We start from the raw sequence: 9,243 nt of genomic DNA, 5'->3' as shown, positions 1-9,243 counted from the left end.
TGGAAGTTGGAAGTTACAAATAAAGTCAGTCTGCTTGATATACCAAAGTTTATCTTGTGAGATTATTATCCCAATCACATCTCTGTCATTTGAATAGACCAGTTCTTGTACTGAAGTGTTTCTTTCTTTTTTGTTTGTTTAAGATATTCAGGTCTTATTTGATTCAATTCCGAAAATGGAATAATCTCCCCAGTGTAAGTGTAAAGAGTCTAAGTTCTAACAGTTTATAATGAAAACGACTTGTGATTTAATCTCCTTTCTCATTTTAAATGATCAAAACATCAGTGTCAGTGAAACTATCTGCAGCCTGTCTTAGCTTTGATAGGGTAATTCAGCAAGCACGGAGAGACGGAAAAAAAACTCCCTTTTAACAGGAAGAAACCTCCAGCAGAACCGGGCTCAGGGTAAGAGGCATAGTACACTCTGCACACATCATCAGTTTGTTTTAGGACTAGTCAAGAGAGACGTTTCCCGATATGTGTGATAGCAAGTCCAAAAACCATGAATGTCTTTAGATTGTGTAATTAAGAGAAAAATTGATCTTAGCTCAACAGCTGAAAGGCTTCTAAGTAGTAAAATATTTGATAGTTTCATTCTGCCCTTTGCATTGTATGTTGGTGAAGTATGGGGTCCACTCAGTCATGTCTGCATGCACAATTCTGCAGATACATTTTTACATGTACACAGGCAAACATCAACAAATACCTGCTGAGCAGCAGTAGATCCATATCCATCCATTTTCTTCTGCTTAGCTAATTAATTGAGGGGCTGTCATAGAGTTATTACAGAGAGACAGATAACCAACCAAAGACTCACCAATTAACCTAACCACACTATCTTCATGTCTTTGGACTGTGCGAGGAAGCCAGAGAACCCACGCAGAGAATATGCTCCACACAGAAAGGCCCCAGCCAGGTGGATTTGTACCCAGGACATTGTTGCTGTGAGGCGACGGTGCTAACCACCACAACACCCTGCTGCCCGTAGGTAGGGGACCCACTGAAACTCAATTTTAAATTTTAATCATCTTAAATCCAGCCTCCAAGACACAACCTCCCAGCTCTCCCCTACATAAATTATTGCTGACACTAACTGCCCTCTCTCTAACTCCCTGTCCAGTCTCACAACAGCACCGCAAACACTGATCAGATTGAATCATATAATGCCCCATTGCAAAGGGACCTTTTTAGAACACTGGAAAGAAGAACGCAATCACCAAAGCAGACCATAAACAGATTATGTATTGGCAGAATATCACCTAAATGTCAGGGACAGAAAGTAGACAAACATTCTGGCCAAGTCCACTCTTACCTTAACCAAAAGTACTAAATTTCACCGAACTGAAGGGTCTCTGAAAATTTAAAATACTCCTCTAGGACAAGGAGACCAGGTAACGCAAATGAATAAATGTTGTTTATTGACAACATTGGCATGATATATATATATATATATATATATATATATATATATATATATATATATATATATATATATATATATATATATATATATATATATATATATATATATATATATAGTTGTTATTTTATAAACTGTATTTTGATTCTTTGCCAGTAGTGTTTTCAGAAACTCATGTTAATACAACCTTTGAACTAAACTGAGGTCCGCACAGGGACAGAACATGCAAACTACACCTGGCTGGTGGATTCAGACCCAGAACCCACTTTCTGTGAAACAGCAATGCGAGCTACCAGGCGAGCCATTACCTTTACATTACTACCATTATTATCACTTTTTTCCTTCTATCCATCCATTCGCTTCCGCTTATCCTTTTTCAGGGTCGCGGGGGGGCTGGAGCCTATCCCAGCTGTCTTAGGGCGAGAGGCAGGGTACACCCTGGACAGGTCGCCAGTCTGTCGCAGGGCTAACGCGTAGACAGAGACAACCATTCACACTGACATTCACTCCCGCATTCACGCCTATGGGCAATTTAGAGTTATCAATTAACCTATCCCTACTAAGTGCATGTCTTTGGACTGTGGGAGGAAGCTGGAGTACCTGGGGAGAACCCACGCAAACACAGGGAGAACATGAAAAAACTCAAAAAGAAAGACCCCAGCTTGATGGTGGAATTGAACTCAGGACCGTCTTGCTGTGAGGCAACAGTGCTAACCACTGTGCCACCATACTTCCTTCCATAGTAAATAAATAACACGAAAAATACAAGAGTATTTCTGCTTGAACTGCTTTTAACATAAGAAAGTAGAACTACCAGAAAAATACTGCAAAATGTAGTATTACATGTAGGTCACACTACTCCTCAACACTGCATACTGGGAGGTGGCCCAGTTCTTCTGGAGTTCGACTCCAGAGTTGAGACCAAAACAGTAATTTTGTTTTGATCTCCCACTTCTAAATCTGTGGAGACGTCTTCAAGGAAACCTGAATATCAGTTGTTTACTGTATTATATTGACATGCACAAAAAAAGGGTCCACGGCGTTAATCTTTCTTTTATCTCAGTATTTTGAAACAGAGTTGATGGCTGCATTTGTAGTTTCTGTCATTTTCATATCAGTTCAGAAAAGCCAGGCTCAGTAAATAAATCAGGATTAATAATGACTAGCTGCTTGCTCACATTCCTCTGTTTAAATCGACTCGCTGTATAATAGATGAAAAGCTGCGTTATTGATGTAGGAGAGGCCCGGTAGTGTGCAAAAGACACACTTACGTTCGCATAAAATATTCACAAAGGTTATTTCCATTTCTGCATCATTCACAGGCTGAGCACAACAAGCTGGAACATATTGATCACGTTGGCAAAAGCGCACTTACGCTTCCTTTGAATGGGCTTTGTTCCCATCATGTTAAAGCGATTGTGAACTGTGTTTTTCCCTCTCTGTAATCTCACATCACTGTAAGATCACAGCACCATTCTGCTGTACGTGAAGCTTCTGTTTTGTTTTGATTTTCTGAAACTGCACAGCTGAGGTGTAGTCATACATTTGTCATCCGACTTGTTTTCCATAGGTTTAGACATCAAAGTACTTTCGACAAAAGCTTTTGTCAGATCAGTAATGCACAGAGTCGGGAGATAGGAAATTTCATTACAGGTTTCCCATCCCAGGGGAATGTCTCCAAGATCCACTTGTTTGTTTTCATCAGGTTTTTCATCTAAGAATGACTCTGTTCGATGTTTATGAAGTCAGCGGTTGAGCTCCGGATCGATACATCAGACACGAATTGCTTCAAAAGTAAGCCAAAATTCATACTCTTTCATTTTTTTTTTAAAACCACTGTATATCAGAGTTGCAGTAAAACAGTACGTGGTTAACGCTGACTGCACAGTGCAAGCTGTTGAGTCAGACACTAGAGGCCAGCAGAGCCTTTGCATCGTGTTTCTCCGTTTGGATGTTAGGCATGTGAGCAGAATTTCAAATCGTCCTCCATTTCAAAGAAGTGCATGGTAATGCATGTGGAACAGCCACAGATATGTTTTCATACCTATGGCTGTTCTCACAGCATGATTATATGACACTACAATTAAACTGGAAGCCAACTATGCTCCAGCAGAGTGATATAGAAACTGCCACATCGCTTACATGGAAAATGAAGAATCTACTTGAGTTGGAAACATTATACTTAAAACAACTGTAGCTTATTGATTAGTTTTTTTAATGTACATCAGTGGAAAATGAGATAAATTTGAATTCAAAGTAAAGTGGTTTAAATGGTCTTGTCTGGAGGGGATCTTTAAGTATATACCATAAATTGTTTATCGTCCTAGTAAAGAAGTGTATGTTTTCTTACTTTAACACAAACCTCTTGCATCACTTGTGTAACGCATGCATTGTGCTTTTGTGTTTTTTCAGGCTGAAGAAGCGTCTCATATTCTGTAGCTCTGCAACTACTCTGTAAGTATTGCTTATTTATTGAGGCCTTCTGCGCACAGATTATTTGCAGACCGATCATAATAGCTTGTGTGTAGGCTCTTTAAGATTGAGCATTCAAATTCTGCAAAGAGACTGAATGTCTGGGGAAATACATGGAAACATATTGCTCGCTGTTTCTGGCAAGCTAGCCGGCCTGCAGGATTGATTTGACCAATAAATAGGAAATAATACTTGATGTCAGCTGTTAGAGTAATTCACTGGATCGACAACCACAGCCCCCACATTTCTTCCGTGGCACTGTTATCTGTGTCTGCTTGCAGCCGTATGTTTCCCTTCCATTCGCAGCTATCGGCTGCCAGCATTGCCAGTCATTCTGACGCTTGATTTTCCCCCACAGACCTGGCTTTGTTGTCTGTACCGCACGGAGCTCCTGGCTGCACCGGCGGCTGTTTGCCCAGCTCCTCCTATTGGGCTGAAAGGAACAGTGCGGAGGGGGGTAGGCAAAATTTGTTTACTGTTTGACAGCAACTGGAGGTAAAGCCTTCTGGAAGGGGCTGAGTAAACAGATACTAGTAAAGAAGTATATGGCTGAAGAAGCACACAAAGTAGCGTACACTAAAAGTACACTAGATTCCAATTAGAATCCAAATTGGGGTAAGTTTCTCAATAAGTGGATGCAACAGTTTTTCATTACAGCCGAAGGGGGGGCAGGGGTGCTGCTGTGACCACTTGGTGACACTGTAGTTCCACAGTTTTACAGCAAACCTCTCCTTCTAACCATCAAATCTAATCTGAGACAAAAACCAAGAATACCAGTGGAGCTCCACATCAGGGCTACAGCTCTTGATTTTGTCCAAAGTACCCAAAAGACAAAACGGGATTAGCAAACATTTGGAAAAGTTTATTTGAACAAAGCTCACTTGTAATTGGTAAAATATAAAGCCCCATTGCACAGGCCGGGTGCAGCTCTCATTCTGTGCAGGGAAGAAAGTGTGTGTGTGTACATGTTTAGACGTCTTTGTGAGGACAGAAAATTGGCATTTCACTATACTTGTGGGGACCAACAGTGAGGTGAGATCTAAAACCTGCAGGACACCGGCCCTCGGGGCCTGGAGTTTCCCACCCCTGTTATAGACCATAGACGAAGGCAACATTTGGCACCCTACCAACATTTGATACGTATCAATAAAGACTTGGTTTGATGAGGATTAGAACAGGTTCTGGATTTTTCAGAACACCCAGTCATTCTGTTCTGAAAACAGAAATAAGAACTATGACAAAAATCACTCAATTCAGAAAAGAGTACCAAGCGTTACCCCCTAGCTGTCTCCAAGGGGGAAAAAGTTAAAGTGTTTTCAATCCCTATATTTTTTGCATTCTTTCTTGAACATTCTCCCTCAGCACAAAAAAACACAAAAAACACATTCGGAGTCTGTCAGAAGGTGGCAGGGAAATTAGTCAGGAGTCACAAAGTAACAGTCAGTTCTGGAAAGAGGCGAGAGAAGAGAGAGATGGGGCAATGGAGAGGAAAAGAGGGACGTTGGATGGAGAGGTGTACTTTTAGTTCCATGCATTTATACACACACACACACACACACACACACACACACACACACACACACACACACACACACAGTGTGGCAGTGGCCGCCTGCCGTGGAGTGGCTTGCAGGGTAAGGCTAAAGTCAGTGGAGCGAAGGATGAGGTGGAAGGAAGGAGTGAAGGATTGAGGCGTGAGGGGGTGGTGGTGTGGTGTGGCATTGCGGGGTGGGGTGAGTGAGGAAATGTAGCAAATCTGAAGTGACATATTGGGACATGCTTTGAGTCACCCCGCAATAATACACAGATCTTTCTTTTTTTTTTTAGCCCGTCTGTCTGCTTCGCCCGTCAGGTTTGTTTACAAAAGATTTTGTTTTCACCCCCACCCTCCTCCCATACAACTTCCCCCTTCGTTGCTCACTTCACCACCATTCCTGTGTTCCTTTAAGTTTTCCTTTACCTCATGCTTTCTGTCTTTTTTTTTTTTTTTGAATGCTGACATTTTTTTTTTTAGTTTCTTTTCATCCTCAAGCTCGCTGCTCTCAAACACTTCCCCCTGCATCTCTCACTGCAGACCCCCACCAGGCTACCTCTCTTCCCTTTCTAATAATATCCATAATGTGCTCTGAGTGCGTCTTGCTCGCAGCAGCTCGTCATTTGCTTCTCCGTCCCTCCGATGCTGCACCAACACCACCCATCGCTGGTATGCAGTCTTTCTCACCTCCCTTCCATCTCCCACTTCCCTTTATCACATTTCTCATTCCCCTCTCGTTCCATATGCTCTTTGTCTTAGTGTTATCTCACCCTTCTCCTTGATTTCCTCCCCCATTTCCTCCACCCCTTCCTCTCCTCTCCTTTTCCCTCCCTCCTCTTGTTTCTGGATGTGGTGCAGACACAGTGTGAACATGTGATCCTCTTCCACTCCCCTCCCACTCGTTGCCGTGTCTTGGCTCCTTTCATCCTCATCACTCTTCTTCTTCTCTCTGTTTGTCTCCTGTTTGCGTAGGCCACCTCTTTTAGCTTTCACGAGTACGAGGTCCTTAACTCCACGCCCAACTTCTATCACTCTCTTTCTTTCTCTGTCGTTCTGTCACACACCTCCCCTTCTTGTATGCCCCCCCCCCCCCCCCCCCCCCTCCTTTTGTTAATTCATTTTCCTGTGCAGGCTGTCTGCCTTTCCCCGCTATTTTCACATTCTTACTGTGTCGGCTTTTTTCTCCAAACTCTCCAAGCCTGCCTCGTTATGTTTCTGCTCGTGCTCAGTCTGTGTCCGTGCATGTATCTGCTGATGTGTGCGTTCCTTTTCAGACGTCTACACGTGCTCATGTTCCTTGCTCACTTGCCTCCGTGTTTGTCTGCTTCATACATAAAGGTTAGCTTTGCATTATTGCAGTTTTCTTGCATCCCACAGACACACACACACACACATGCTTGCACACACTCTCACATGCACACACAGAGGCAGACGCAAAGATGAAAGCTTGAGAGATTTTCTGGATAAATTCTCTGTGTTGCCGTGTGAACCTCATTACTGCACCCAGGTAGAATATGAAAGAACCCAGCAGACCCAGAACAACAGGAAGAGCGGTAAGATGCCTTCCTTCTTACGCAATTAGACAGGCATGCAGACAAACAGATGGGCTCTTAGATCAACACAGGCGTGCAGTGACAAACATGATAGAAGCACCAAAATAAAGTGCGACAGGGAATAGAAGATTTCCTTTGTTAATGATGCCTCAGTACTTGTTTGGGATATAGTAAGCTGCAGGATCTGAGGCTAAGCCTGCTGCCCATCACTGGGTAATGAGACTAATGAGACTACTCTTTATTGCTATGGATTCTATAAAGAGCACCTTACACTTAGGTTACTTTCTGACATTTTGAAAATGCAGGTTGGGCACCAAATAGCACCTAACACCAACCCTTCTTTAATCTAAGATTTTGACAATATTTCTGCACTGTTTAACTCATAACCTTTAATCTGCATTTCGTTTAGCCTGTTTAAGAACAGGTTACTCAAAAATATACGCTCAAATTTATTCAGACCACCAACTAACACAACTGAGCCATAATTTTGAGCACACAGTGACAGACATTCACCAACCTCTTTATTGGATACACCTATTCAACTCCTCTTTAATTCAAATATCCAATCAGCACATGGCAGGAATGCTGTGAAGTTAAGCATGTAGATCTGCTGAAGTTCAAACAAAAGTAAAAATAGGATTTAAGTGTCTTTGAGTGTGGCATGGTTGTCGGTGCCAGATGGATTGGTGTGAGTGTTTTACAAACTGATCTCTAGGTTTTACAGAGGTATGAAAAAGAATCAAATGTCCAGTGAGCGGTAGTTCTCTGGAAAAAACACCAGAGGTCAGAAGGGAATGGCTAGACAGTTTTAAGCTCATAAGAAAGCAATATGATATCTAATAACCACTTGTTACAACCCTGGTATGCAGAAGAGTACATCACAAAGCTCACATGATCTCTAACGGCTTTCTTGAACATGACATTGAGTTCACCATCCTCACTTGGTCTTCGCAGTCACCAGATCTACAACTGTGGTCACGCCAGCATCAAATCCATCCAAGCTACATGGTTTATTAAAATAATCAAATTACAGCATTTACATTTATGTTAGACTACTTTTAATTAACTGCTTTAGCCCACTTACAATGAAAATTAATAAAAATCTTGTTCATGACCTGTGTAGTATGTTAACACTATTGGAAGTAAAAATAACTTGAACTCCAATTTTGAAAACACAACTTTCTTTTTTTCTTCTGACTTGTATTATGAGTATGAGTCTGTGGTCTGGGAGAGAGTCTGTAACTCTGTCTGCAAAATACAGGATATAATGACCAATGTTGGGCAATTAATTATATAGTTACTTCTTCAAAAAACTAACTGAGTTATGCAAACAACAAAGTTTTTTGCAGCTGTTTACCTAAAAATGCAGCCAAGGCATTTTTAAAAAATAAACATTTTAAACTATTTACAGAACAATCAGCTGTTCTGCATCAAATTTGATGCCACACAAATTATTTGAGCCACTCCAAAAAATAATTTCTGTCCACTATGAGATAAAGGAGAACAACAGCCTGATACCTGCAGGTCTGACAACAGGAGATGTATCACTCCTGTAACACCTGTAACATTCAGCAGTCGCCTCATTGTTCTGACACACACAACAAAACTATTGACTACACTACACACTAACTACACAAGATTTGCGCTAAACGTCGAAAATCTCTCACATCTCAAAACACCGCCGTCACTCCTAAAATTTCCCCCTTCCTAAACCACTAAATGCCATGTTGCCATATTATTTTTTTTGATTGGTCGACATGGTACTTTTTTCGACCAATGGGAAAGGGTGGGTTTTTTTGGTTTTGTTTTTGCTCACAGGCGGAGAGTGCTTTTGAGCGTTTTCCTTATAAAACGCAGTTTTTACCGTTTCTTCCCGCAGTAAATATAAACAACGATAGTATTCATTGCATTTTTATTTTTTATCATAACTCCGGTTTTACGTGGCCTATCAACACAATTTAAAAACTGGTATAAAGTCCACACTTTCCATCAGTTGAACACCGTCTGTCCTGCTCACATCTCCAATGGTTGTACACGTTGTCATCAACTTGGCTTCACTCCACATCAGCTAGTGATGGCCCGCTTGAAGCTGACGCTCCGGAGCGTGTGTCGAAAAAAACAACACACTGGTTCAGAAGCACTGTGTCGAGGCTTGCTTCGTTTGGCAAAAGTCACGTGACCAGTGACGTCCGAAGCTTCATTACGCACGTAACTGCTTCGGTACCTGATTCAAACGGATATAAGGAAGTGAATCATCCATGGGAT

The 9,243-nt window shown here is 41.7% G+C and overlaps 1 long non-coding RNA gene across 1 annotated transcript; it reads left to right on the top strand.

Moving 5' to 3' along the window:
- Nucleotides 1-875: 875 nt before the first annotated feature.
- LOC308404889 lies at nucleotides 876-4,342 on the top strand. Its single transcript, XR_013973229.1, has 4 exons — nucleotides 876-987; nucleotides 3,125-3,213; nucleotides 3,832-3,873; nucleotides 4,250-4,342. It is a non-coding gene; the product is annotated as an uncharacterized lncRNA (long non-coding RNA).
- The last annotated feature ends 4,901 nt before the right edge of the window (nucleotides 4,343-9,243 follow it).

Source organism: Rhamphochromis sp. 'chilingali' (assembly GCF_963969265.1).
Source record: "Rhamphochromis sp. 'chilingali' genome assembly, chromosome: 1".
Taxonomy (NCBI): domain Eukaryota; kingdom Metazoa; phylum Chordata; class Actinopteri; order Cichliformes; family Cichlidae; genus Rhamphochromis; species Rhamphochromis sp. 'chilingali'.
The sequence above is the reverse complement of the archived record's forward strand: the minus strand, read 5'-3'. Positions and strand labels throughout refer to the sequence as shown.